The sequence below is a fragment of the Belonocnema kinseyi genome, chromosome 2 (assembly GCF_010883055.1).
Source record: "Belonocnema kinseyi isolate 2016_QV_RU_SX_M_011 chromosome 2, B_treatae_v1, whole genome shotgun sequence".
Classification (NCBI taxonomy): domain Eukaryota; kingdom Metazoa; phylum Arthropoda; class Insecta; order Hymenoptera; family Cynipidae; genus Belonocnema; species Belonocnema kinseyi.
In genome coordinates this window covers 17,682,143-17,691,301 of record NC_046658.1, presented here as the reverse complement: position 1 = coordinate 17,691,301, position 9,159 = coordinate 17,682,143, and positions in this window count along the sequence as shown.

Here is a 9,159-nt window from a genome sequence, read left to right as displayed (position 1 = left end):
GGACTTGACTTCAGTATTAGGGGTGAGCAAAATGCATGAAATCTTATCTATCTTGAGTACTCACTCCTGAAAGCCTGGATTAAGAAAGCACAAGAGAAAAACTTTCGTGAACAGCTCCTCGATAAGACGATGCACGGTATCTTCCACAGAAATATGAAGGGTCAGTCAATGTCTTGTGAGCTAACGTTTGCTTTCCTTAAATCGCCCGGATTAAAGTCTGGTACGGAAGGTTTCATCTTTGCATGCCAAGACGGTGTCATTTCCACCTTAATATATCATCGCCACATTTTCAGCCAAGACATTCCCGATGATAGCTGCAGGGCGTCTTATGCACACCCCGAGCAATAAGCTACATACTATCTAGTTGTCCAACTCACGCGGGAACGACCTAACGACCTACATTCAAAGGCACAATGCAGCACTAAGAGTGCTTTATTACCATCTCTATCACTCTTACGGCATTAACCTTAATATCGCTCCTCTAAATGCGACTAGGGAAATTGAGTCAATTGTCGAGAATAGGAAGTGCCGCATATACTGGAACTTTATATTCTCGACAATTGTTTCTGTTGCTCACTCGAGGCCTGACATGGTTCTTCTTGACTTCGAGAAGCGAACCATGTTCGTTATCGAATTTTCGTCACCAGCTGACAAAAACATCATAACCAAAGAGAATGAAAAGAAAGAGAGGTATCGATACCTTATAAGGGAGTTGCAACGATTGTACCCGGAATATTCTGTTAAACTAATTGTCCTTATCATCGGCGCTCTTGGAAGTGCCAAGCTTTCACTTGCTATTGCCCTAAAAAGCATCCCTGCGTGTCAACAATATGCTAAAACACTTGCGGGAAAAATGCAGAAGGCGGTTGTCCTTGGGTCGCTCCGTGTTCTTAGGGTGCACGAGGGTTTTCCTGGATCGTCGTATTGATTCCTTTACAGACTGTAACCACCTATCTCACGGTCGTGAGACGTGGTTGTGGCTGAAATTTCACCGCGATTTCGCTGGGAGCGGGTGCAGTTTTCCAGATTAGCACCCGCTCCCGGCGAAACCTTGCGATTGTCCTTATGACAAATTTTCAATTATATATATGCAAGTAGACTATTTCTACTCGGTTACAGTAGTTTGTATATCAACTTTTTCACCACATCACTTACTGGTTTATACTCAAGTATACGATCATGCAAAATTAAGCAATATGCCGTTTGAGCGGGAAAATTTTCACTAGTTTGAAATTCCAGTCGAACGTCAACTGGTCCTTATTTCAAGGATTTATTTTGCTTAAAACAGTCAATTACTACTAGAGGTGCATACTCTATAAATTCTCTTCTCGATAGCAATGGTTGTGCTTCTTTAACATAGTAATTAGCTTGAAAGTTCGTATACATTTCATAGAGAAGAGCATACCTATTTCGATTAATATCAAGATTCAAATTACTATAAAGATGGCAGTGATCATTTAAAAGTAGTTTTACATTAGTCAAATTGCAATGATCAAAGTTGCTCGAGCTTCTAATAGTATTATTTTTTTGTTTGTTTGAAATCCAAGCACAACAAATCTTGATTTTTCCATTTGTGTTGATGTTTTTGCAGCCCAAACATGGTTTGAAGTAGTTGGAAGTAGAGAATATTCATACAGTTCCCAAGTTCGAAAACTTATTGGAATAGGTGGATCTTTTTCAAAATATTTTAGTAACTGAAATTTGCGTGAATCTGACAATCTAACACTAGGCAATAACCACTCTATTTTATTCATTTCAATTTTATATTGCTCAATGGGGGCTGCTTGCAAAATGGCATTTGCATCACTTTTTGATCTTGTCAAAATAAGTTCATGTTTAGCATAGACAATAATTTTGTGATAATCCTCAGCAAACCAAATATCATGCTAAGAGGTATGGCTACATCAAAGTAATCAGTGGTGATGGTTAATGATTGATTATTATCATTTATTTTAAGCCAGCCAGTATTCTGTATGTAACGTGATTGTCCGGGATTTAAAGATACATCATTTTTTATGAGACTAGTGAGACCAACATTTTTCTTTCTATCAATTTCTATTGCATTGATTTCATATCTTGCTTCTTCCAACAAATGACAGCTGGCATTAGAAACTAAAATTGTGTTTGTTACAGGTGCTCCATCAGTTCTTACGATTCTTCCGTGTACGTGTAGTGAACTTTTGTTTGGCAGGAGACAATAATCTTGATTCTTAACTGCAATTCTAATCTCATCACTACTATTGAAGCTTGATGAAGCATATGACTGGTGTGCATGCACTTCACAATGAGTGATAGATTCGTCGAAAATAATGGGAGTTTCAATATTTAAAATTTTCCCCTCCATGACAAACAATTAAACGTCGATATACAAAAATAAAGATACAAGCACAAAAAATCTTGAATGTTTTTATTCTCTTCTTTTTGTGAGTGGTGTGACCTCGAAACCCAGCCTTTTCAGCAGCAGTACGTTTTGAGGTGTTATCCCTTTGAGAGTCTGTTGTCGACTGATGCTCTTGCTCTATGGTACTAAAGTATTATAGCTGAATCCAACCATTTTATTTAAAACAATCCCCATTATCGTAAAGACTTGTTGTGCAGTCTGAGTGTTATAATTTCTCCACGAACATTAACCAAATGTCCGTCTTAATCATCTATACGGAGCTGTACATGATATATTGTCTTGATGGCGTTCGGCAAGTAAATGTTGTGCAATGGGACTTCCACTATCTTATATCCTGGCGGTACAACGCGGGACAATTCATGAATAGTGAATATAAACTTGCAATTGAATCTGACTTTTCAAAATTTACATCTCAATTGCAATATATTTCACTTCGTAATGTATTATTATTTAGTTTAATATGAATTTCAATACCCTGTTTTACTAAAACATTCTGTAGATAGCGCTGTATATCACCTATTTCATAACTTCCTGTAGGTATTTCAATTATTTCTTTACCCACGTAGAATTTATTTTGACCAATGTCTACATTGGGAATTGAGTTGAAGGTTATAAATTCCGCAAGACCAAGAGCGTAATTTTTGTATGAAGTCAACTCAATTGGAGGAAAATACTGATTTTCTAGGATCGAAGAAGTGTCCGATAATGTTAACGTCAATAAATCATCCATGATGACGGCTAGTCTTTGACTGGCTTGAAATCATTAGCCTCTACATTTATATAGATTATACATACTTTGAGATTTTAATTAATTGCATAAAAACTTAAGGCATAAATGTCCACATACAAATGTATCATAATTTTAATACCTTTCATGATTATATTTTACGCCACCAACACCAAGATACTTAGAGAGATCCAAAGGTGGCCTGAGGTTGCCAAAGGTATCAAAATAAATTATTTTACTCTTAAACTTTTTATACGCAACCCAATGAGTACCTTGATTGTTTTTATCATCAAGGTTAACAATAGCACTTTCAAATTTACGTGGCCCACAGTTTGGTAATCCATTATGCATGAAAACACCTCTAAAATGTTTAATTTTTAAAGATTTTACGAATTTAAGTAAATCTGCATCGGTTAATGCTCGGTGAGGTAGCGCCACTTTAAGTTTTTTGATTTGCACTTAAGTCCCCCTCCTTGATTATATGGTTTTAGATGAAGTCCTAATCCTCCTTTATATGGTTTCAAATAAAAACCTTTCCCCACAGCAATGGCTTCCATTTCTTTATTATGACGTTTTCTTTCTTCAAGCTTTCGTCTTGCATCATTTGAATCATTAACAGCTTTAGCTATTCCCGCAGATCCACCAGCTAGCGCACCAGTAGCACTTAGAACGGCAAAGATGGGTATAAGAAAGGGTAGAAAGCCACCCAATTTCTTTGGAACTGGTAAAGTTCGAGGTTTCTTTACATTGATTTTTCCACCAGTCTTTTTTACAGCTGCACGTGCAACTCTGAGAGCAGATTTGATAACAGTTTGTGCATCATTACCTGGTATCATTGCTTTTTCAGCTGCTGTAACTATTTTTTTGAGTGTAGTGGTAGACCTTTTATTTTTAAGAGCCATACAAAATTTTGATTTAATTTTCATTGCATTAGTTCTTCCCCAAGCAGCAGCCTTTTCACCCAAGCCTGCGTCCTGAACAAGGACACGTTTTCAAGTTTTTTCAGCTAGTATACTGTCAGCTGAGTTTCTAGCCGCTATATTTTCTCTATTTTGTGAGTAGGCTATATCGTGCTCCTTACAAGCAGCGTCAAGAGGATTGATTCCAGGATCACCTCGCGCAATTCGTTTTGTCAATTTCGTGCCTGGTCCACAGTACTGGTATCCAGGAATATGTAACTCTACAAGAAGATTATTAATAATTTTATTCAACAGACCTTTGCCACGTCTGACCTCTTTCGAGGATCGCTTACGACTGACTGTAGGTCTGTCACCGTGAACGATCATATCTGTTCGAGAGACACTTTCAGACTAAAGACTGAACCTACATAAACCTGACATTTATAGTTTTTTACTCAGTCATAGTCAGGATGCAGTTTGAAGCTCAACCTATAAAGCTACCTATCCATAATTTCGATTCGCTACGATCAATATTTTGTGGACCTTCCAACTGTGGAAAGACAAATGCTTTATTGGCTCTGTTAATCCACCCAAATGGATTGAGATTTGAAAATGTTTATGTTTTCTCTAAATCTTTAAATCAACCAAAATACAAATTTTTAGAAAAACTTCTGAACTTAGTAGCTGGTGTTGAGTACTATCCTTTCAATGAGCATGATGATTTTGTAATACCAAATGAAGCTAATTCAAATTCAGTGTTTGTATTTGATGATGTAGCCTGTGAAAAGCAAGATAATATAAAAGCATTTTTTTCAATGGGAGGCACAAGGATGTTGACTGTTTCTATTTGAGTCAGACATATGCTTGTATTCCGAAACATCTTATACGTGATAATGTTAATTTGCTTGTAATGTTTCAACAAGTTGAGATGAACCTGAAGTATATATATGATGATCATGTGAATAGTGACATGCCTTATTCACAATTTAAAAAGGTGTGTTTAGCTTTCTGGTATGATGATAAGAATGGATTTGTTGTAATTGATAAGGATAGAAATCTGAATCAAGGTAGATATAGAAAAGGTTTTGTCTGTTTTGTAAATTTGGAAAAGCAATAAATATGTATGTAATAACTACATAGAGACTGTTACACTTTGAACACTACGGTATTAACATGTCTACACGTGAAGAGGTCTTTCATAAGCAAACACATATTTTGCGTGAAATTGTTAAAGCTAGAGAAGCGATTCGACGAAAGCATAGATTACTAAAGTTGGGTAAAGAAACAGTTGATCAGACATTAAATGTTACCTTTAAGCCCATCATTACACCACTTGATAAAATTGTTAATGGTTTTAAAACTAATAAAAGAATTGATCCAATCGGAAATGAAGCCAAGAATAAAATGAAAAATTAAATCAAGAGTTAATCTGAAGAAAATTTCAGCAAGAGTTTCAAAATGATGGTGAAGAGCAAAATGATTAAGATGATGATGAAACTTCATTCTTGTTAGCATAAGATTCAGAGGCTTCAGAAGATTTAAAAACCCCAGTTTCCTTTCCATCAAATGAAATAGCAATTGATTATCTTCAAAAGTTGGGGGAGAGAAGAAGAGATATAATGTTTATGGTGTACGAAAATGATCGAAAGACAGACTAATGATTGGAGATTCTTCGATAAGTTTCAATCGAAATCTTATTAATATAGGCACTGTAAGCTATCAAAAGACTGCGGGTTTACTTGAACTTTTATTTAGAAAGATACCAAATAGTACTGTTATAAATAATGAAGACCTTGAAAAATGTTAAAAATATTGCAATTTCAACAAATTTGCATCGAAAACATTATAGAGTTGATGGGGATTTTCGTGAAAATAAGTCTTTCAAATATACAAATTTTATAAAAAAAACTAATTACCCTTTCGCCAAAATATATGGTTGGCACAGAGGCTAATAAATTAGACTAAATTTATTGGGATGATCCAAACGAATTAGTTGATAGATTGTGTTTACTGTTAGCATCTCAAGCAGCGGGAAATCCAAATCACACAAATGAAATTATGTCAATTATTGAAGAATTACGAGAGGCTGGAATTATTTATTAATCAATTTTTTTAATTAATTTATCAATTTATTATTGATAATTAATATTTATTAATCAGTTTGACGATATTTTGGTCAATGGAAAATGAATATCGATGTGTTCGGACGTCATATTAAGCGAGCTAAGATGGCAAGTCAAGGTCCACCAGAAGTTGGATTCAAATTCACCACCGATGGGCATTATGGTATCGGAAAGAAAAAGCTGTGCAATGTAGCTGATGCAAAAGATTTAGATGATGCAGTAAATTTAAATATGATGCAACATGTGTTACAGCAAGAAATTCAGACTCTGTATGATGTCATAGCTTCCTTGCGAACTGAAGTTGTTAACAATAACATGATGATTGAAACTCTAGAAACTTCCTCATATAAAAGTTTAAATATTTTTAAAGTTGATGTGGATTTCATTCAAGAACTGGCGCATCGCAATTCAGAGCTCATTTCTCAGTTGGATGCCAAGCTGAACACACGAAAAAATGAATAACGAAAAGCTTCAACTCGTGAAGGAGCTACATAGGCCTGCTAGAAGAAACTATCAACGTCGACACTTTGATATCCGTGGCATCGATGAGGCTTGGCAAGCGGATCTTGCTGAAATGCAACCTTATACAAAAGAAAACAAAGGATACAAGTACATTTTGACTGTCATTGATATATTTTCCAAATTTGCTTGGGCTATTCCAGCTAAATCCAAGAAGGGTGAAGATGTAGCTAGAACTATGGAATCTATACTTGACAAAGGACGCATACCGAGAAATTTACATATTGATAGAGGCAAAGAATTTTACAACTTACATTTTGAAAATCTTATGAAGCGATATAAGATAAATTTGTACTCGACGTTTAGCAATTTAAAAGCATCTATTTGCGAGCGATTTAATCGTACTTTAAAGAATAAGATGTGGATGCAATTTAGCTTACAGGGGAATTACAAATGGATAGATATTTTGAAACATTTAGTTTTATCTATTGGGATAAAGCTATTGTAGGTAGTTTTTATGAGCAAGAACTAGGAAAAGTTAGACATCCAGACATTTATTTGGATGAAAAAGTACTGAAAAAGCGAGGAAATAAGCTATTTGTAAAATGGTTAGGTTTCGATGACTCACACATTAGTTGGGTAGATAAGTCTAGCTTGTAAGTATCTTTTGTATTAATTTAAATTTTTTTCTGAATAAAGTTGATCATTTTCGGGTATATATGTCTTTTTTACTTACACATCTACCTACCTTAATCTAGTAAATGAAAAAAGGCGAATTCAGTTTAAATTATATTTTTGTTCAGATATTTCTTACAAACAAAAAGTACATGGAATTTTTTATTTATAAAGCTAGCATTCACGCATCTGAGTACTGGTAATTTCGCAATCACTTCTTCAGTCACATTCTGACTATAAAAGGTAATCATTTCAAGAAGTAGAATTTCAAATCGCATAATATTAGCAAATATAAGTTTTTCATTGCTTTACACTTTAAACCTGTAGAGTTTTTTCCTATATAAGATTTTACACTTTTCACAGATGGTGATTTCACTTTACGCCATACACTTTCAGCGATGGTCTCAATAATGACATCTTTTGTATGTTGAAACGGCATAACACTCAGATCCAGAAGATACTGGTCAACACAAGGGCTGACTACCTGAAGAACAGCAAACGTTGTTTCTTGTAGTACAAATGGATAATATTTTTGCGTTTCTTGAATTTTCTCCAAAGCCACTATATAATTTCCAAAAGATGTAGTCATGTTTATATGGAAATTTCCACATTTGATGCATTGTTGCTTCTCTTGGCCATCAAAGAAGAGTATCATGAGGTTAAAGTAACTTTTGAACAATTTCCACTCTTGAGGATTCAGGATTATACTTGCATGAGGATGACTGGCCTGAAGTTTCACTGCTGAGGCGAGCTTTCCGTCTTTTTTTAATTCAACTCCGACAATAATTTGTTTTGAGAATGATGAATTCAGGTTGTATGTGATCGCATCTAACATTTGATTTCCTGGAGTCTACGCACGAAGGAATAATAAGGAGACCTAACTCCGTTCTCCCACTTGGCAATAGAAACATTACCGTAATTGATATGTACATTACAGGAAGATCTTAGATTTGAGTGCGCAGGTGCGCAGTTGTCTCCTTCCTATACATGGAAAAGTGAGCGAGTGAGAAAGTTTGTCAAATTGACGTAAGTTGAGAGGTTCTGTTTGTTTGTTTTGATGCAAGTGTCAGAAATGTGTTCTGAGCCATCAGGTGTCAATTTCCGGGTTGTAGACGAAGTTACACGCCGAAGAAGGCAAATATCTACGATCTAAAATCTACGATTAGAAATCAAGGCAAATACACTTCGCTTTTTTAAAGCCTTTACTGCAAGTACAATAAACGTCTAATATATTTTATTGTTTTACCTAACTGTCATTTAATTTGTGCCTGCGGAGAATTTCTCAGAGCTTCTCAGAGCCTTGAGAATCTTTAGCCTATTTATCATATTACAAATTTAAAAGGTACTTACCTATACGTTTCCTTCTCAAAATCAGTTCACACATTTTTCAAACAAGTACCGAAAATACTGTTTATATATTTATTTTGTGTATCTTTCGTATGATGATCAACAAAAGAACACAACCTCTAGCTTACGTCAATTTGACAAACTTTCTCACTCGCACACTTTTCCATGTATGGGAAGAGGACAACTGCGCACCTGCGCACTCAAATCTAAGATCTTCCTGTAATGTGCGTATCACTTAAGGTAATGTTTCTATTGCCAGTTTGAGATGGCTTCCCACTGGCAGTTCGGTCTCCTTATTATTCCTTCGTGACTATACGACATGATGAATATCTCACTGCAGCTTGACACAGACTGAACGATAATTGAAAAACTGCACGCACACTTATACATTTGTCTCCACAAATTCAATGGAGTTGACGCGTCCACCCAAATACGAGGGTGGATTGATAAGTTTCCGGCCTGACCAAGAAAAACAACGTTTTTAAGAATTTTTTTTTTTATTTCTCAACATAATCTCCTCCAAGGCTG